Here is a 4,668-nt window from a genome sequence, read left to right as displayed (position 1 = left end):
TAAATCTCCCCTTAGCTTCCTCTGTTTCAAGGAAAACAAATCCAACCTTATACCATCTTTCCTCATAGCTCATCTGCATGTAAATGAGGTTCAGGATGAGTTTCCCAGTTTTTCTCCCTGAATCTGATGAATCTGATCATTGTCATTGGAATCCTTTTCGACGTGGATCCGATGCTATTTGTCCCCCAGAAAGTGACCATTGTCATTCTGTTACTCTGAACAGTTTCTTTTCGTACAAAGGCTGCACTGGAACTTCCCACTTTTAAAGTATTATCATTCACTGTACATTAGGCTTCATCTACAAACTTGTCTCTAACATGACCAGTGATTCAGAGGACATTTTTCACTTGTAAACCAGGAAGTGTGATATTCACAACAGCGTGCTGCAGAAAGACACTGTTTGAGCACGGGTGACAGTGGTGGAGGAATGGAGAGCTGGGGTTTGCTCCTGAAAGCAGCAACAAAGTTTAAAACAATCACACTGAACACGGGGGTCTAACCCATGAGCAGGAGATTAAGAGTCTCATGCTCCACTGACTAAGGTAACTAGGCAACCCACGGTGGCGTTGTCATTTTTCTGTGTTCCGAGATGTAAAAGGAAATTGATCAATAAAAGCTCAAGGATGCAACACATTCCACTCAATCATCAATAACATCATTCCCATCTTCCACTTCTTAGCTGCACCTCCTTCCAAAGATTGCGATCCATTTTATTGAGGAATTGTTTTGGGGTTTATTATTTACCTACTTTGTGTCATCATTTTGATATGAGATTCTCTTCAGTATCCACCAGAAATTGAATTGCAAACCTAACAGACAAACACGAAAAGCACAAATTCCATGGTGCTCATTTTCAGATGCAGAACAGTCAGCTTTTAAATAACATGAACACATTTTACAGGGAAGCGATTTCGAAAGTTGTTACTTTTGTTTGTGACTCAGTCACTCCTGAGTCTGTGCTCAGAGTATGGGGAGGTTTGGCCCAGACTGTAGTGTCCTGTGTCCCATGGATGGACAGTAATCCTCTGATTGATTTGTTGTTTTGTGTTGGCAGTGGGTGATTGGAGAGTGTGGAGGTGGAATATTGCTGCTTGTCCCGGTCTCACTCACTGTGGAGCTGGGAAAGAGTGAATAATTGATGTATTTGTTTCCATGTGTGACATGCAGCTTAGACTTGCTGTTATTAACCGAGGCAACACAGAATAATCCTTTCATAATCTCCCACAAATTTGAACAGAAATCAACAGTAATGTTCCACTTTGAGGATGACTTTCTGCACTGTCAGTGGTGGAAACGAAAGTGAGTGAAAGACGCTGTGGACAGCTTGAGTGTACAGAACTGTACAGAGGAAAAGCAAATGTAACAGGTCTGTGACTTAATGCAATTTGATAACATGTATTGACGAATATGTATCACTCAACTTTTCCTAGTATTGCATGGAATGTGTTTTGATAAGGTTTCAATGTGGTTTTGAACTGGGGACCGTTTCCAAATACAAGACGGATGATAACTCTAACGTTATAGAAATACTGCACTGCAATCAACATGGGGAGCATGACCAGAATGTTAAACTGTTATTTTAAATTAGCACGAGGTGATTTTTTTCAAATTCATCTTTAAATGATCTATAAATGATTCCAAGCTCATGACATTCTGGCTATTTCAGCAGCCGTGTTGAAAACATCAAATGTTTTGGCTTTTGACGTCATCAATCTTCAGGAAAATATAATTCAGGAATGTGAAATTCCAGATCCGTGGATAGACTGGAGAAGCTGGGGTTGTTCATTTTCGAGCAGAGTAGAGAGGAGAATTGATAAAAATGTTTAAATGAAGGGTTTAGATAGAAGAATTAAAGAGGAACTGTTTCTCTTGGCTGAAGGATTGAAAACCCAGAGAGTACAGATTGAAGAAGCTTGGCAGAAGAAAAGGTGACATCGAGATCTGCTGAAAGATCACTGACCTGAAACATTAACTCTGTTTCTCACTCCACAGATGCTGGCGAACCTGCTGAGTATTTCCAGCACTTTCTGTTCTTATTTTAGATTTCCAGCAACAACTGTATTTTTGGTTTTGTGCTCAGTTTCATCCCAAGTTGGGCAAGTTTATTTTTAACTTTGCTGTTGCTTTTATGACCGAACTCCATTTACCAGGTATAATACTTTATTGCATGCAGTTGTCGCCGAGTGGTTAAGATGATAAACTTAACAATCTGTTGTGAATTGTGTGTGAGTGCTCGGGTCCTGCTGCCTACCTTTCTGATTATTTCAAAGTTTAACCAGGTCCCTGCAGAGCCAATCATCAGTTACAGGTAATAAAATCCTGCACCTTTCAATCCCTCCAGGATTTTCTCATTTGCATTTCAAAATGTACCTTTAGAAATGGAACAAAAATCTGCCAAATTGGAGACACTCTTTCTTTCCGGCTGTCTGTCTCTCTTTCGGCCTCCCTCACTCTCGGTGTACATATCTGTGTGTTTTGCTCTATGTGTGTCAATGTGGTTCAATTCCCTGAGGAGGTGACTGGAATTTTACCTTCACAAACTTAATTTATTTTAGTTGTGTAGCATCATTTTAAAATGTTGCAGTGGAAAGTAGCAGGGTAAAAATAATAAAAGACGAGATTGTCTCTTTCTGCATTTTCTTGAGTGGAGACTGTTCAGCGACTAACTGCCGGTGTATTAAAAAGCAGAGGATGATTTAAATTTTAACTGAGCAACATTTAAACAGATATAGACCGAGTAGTTATAGTCGAGTGGTTAGGTAATGAATACATCGAGAGAATGAATTAATAAATTTAAAAAAAACAAAGTGAAATCCCTCGGACATTAGGAATTGTTTCCACCGCTGCCAGCTCTCACAGGGAACAGGAAAATAAACGTTCATTGACAACTTATACCAGAACGGAGGGCTGAAAACCAACAGGAAAACCTCGAAAATAGAGAAGGCTGGAAGGTGACCTGATAGAATTTGCGATGCTTTGTCCCTGTTTCATCAGGTATTAGAGGCGAAATTTAGTCACTCAGCTTCAGGTTCACATTTGCTGATCCGGAATCAAACAAACAGCAAGATTTTTATAGACCTGGAAAGAAAGATTCTATATTGAGATGCAATTCTTAAGATCATATTTTGACATCTGATGGATCAGCATTTTTGTCCAACTCTCTCTCTCTCTGCCATTAAATGACTGCAGTAACCACACTTTAAAAGTACTTCCTTGACTGTAAAGCGCTTTGTGAGATCCTGGGGACGTGAAAGGTGCTGTTTTCTTTTCTTTTCTTACTTTCTGTCTGTCAGTCTCAGTGAAGTAAAATATGGAATTGTGGAGTGAATCTGTTCCTTTCAGCATCTACTCCACACTCTGCCATTCTCTTTCTCCTTTTCTCTCTTTTTCTCTTTGTTTCCCTCTCATCGGTGTCTGTCTGGAATAAAAATCCTCCCTCGGGGCTGGTGGATGAACCCAGGTCTGCTAACAGTGCGATTCTTGGACTGATGCTTCTGTCGCGGATACACAACTATGAGTTGTGTTCCTTCCTTTTTAGTTCAGTGGTGAGTATCCTTACCTATCACATGGGGAGTGTGGAGTCAATTTCTACATGGGGAGGTTGCACATTTTCAAGACATTGGAATGTTTCATGGTGCAGCTTCATCTCAAAATATAATGGCGAATGTTAGCAGAGATAAAAATGCAAGAGGGAATGTTCTGTTTAAGAATTTTCTGAAGCAGTGACCGTTTCATCATGAAGTGCCCTCACAGTACACAGTGATAGATAATTGTGATTTTAATCTAATACTGATTTCTGTTCGTGCTGCTCAGTGACACTGCTTCATATCTGCCAGTCTGCCATGTTGGAACTTGTTAAAATTGATGAAGAATAAACGAAGTACGCCTGTCGCAACAACCCTAATATAAAAGCAAAATATTGCAGATGCTGGAAATCTGAAATAAAAACAAAATGTGCTGGAAATATTCAGCAAGTCTGACCGCATCTGTGGAGAGTGCGGCAGAGTTAACGTTTAAGGTCAGCGACATTTCACTAGAACTGGCAAAGGTCAGCAATGTAATAGATTTAAAGCAAATAAAGTGAGGTGGTGCAAAAGAGAACAAAAGAACAAAGAGAACAGAAGAACAAATATTATTCCTAATGAGCTTTATTACGTTTTTATTCAGCAAGGAATGTATTTTTGTGTCATTTCATACAGCAGCAAGAAAATTTCATTCCCTGACCGTGTTTCATTCCTTGACTAGGAATATAACCATGTCTGCGATGTAGAAAGCATTGAATTCCACAAGACCACCAGGGAATCTGCCAGAATTCACTACAAGTGAGCTGCTCCACGCTACATTTGCTATTTCTTCACTTCAGGCCATTTTCACCACAGGTTAGTTTTTCATTAAAACAATCAAATGTTTACCTGAAACACAAAAGCCTTGTTCAGGCAATGACAGCACAGAATGTGTTGACATGTCCACAAAGCTGCAGATGTACAATTTTCAATTTCCAAGATGAACCAACCTCATCAATGTACAAAGCAGCACACTGCCGTCATACATCAATAGAAACAACTGACACACATCAAATTCTGCCAGTTTCATGTGGGATCTCCTTCGGCTTCTATCATTGCTTTTTGTCCAGCTCTCTCTGTTCCCCCAGCTCCCAGGTGAGTTAGA

This window comes from Heterodontus francisci, chromosome 34 (assembly GCF_036365525.1).
Source record: "Heterodontus francisci isolate sHetFra1 chromosome 34, sHetFra1.hap1, whole genome shotgun sequence".
Lineage (NCBI taxonomy): Eukaryota > Metazoa > Chordata > Chondrichthyes > Heterodontiformes > Heterodontidae > Heterodontus > Heterodontus francisci.
This window is presented reverse-complemented; position numbering follows the sequence as displayed.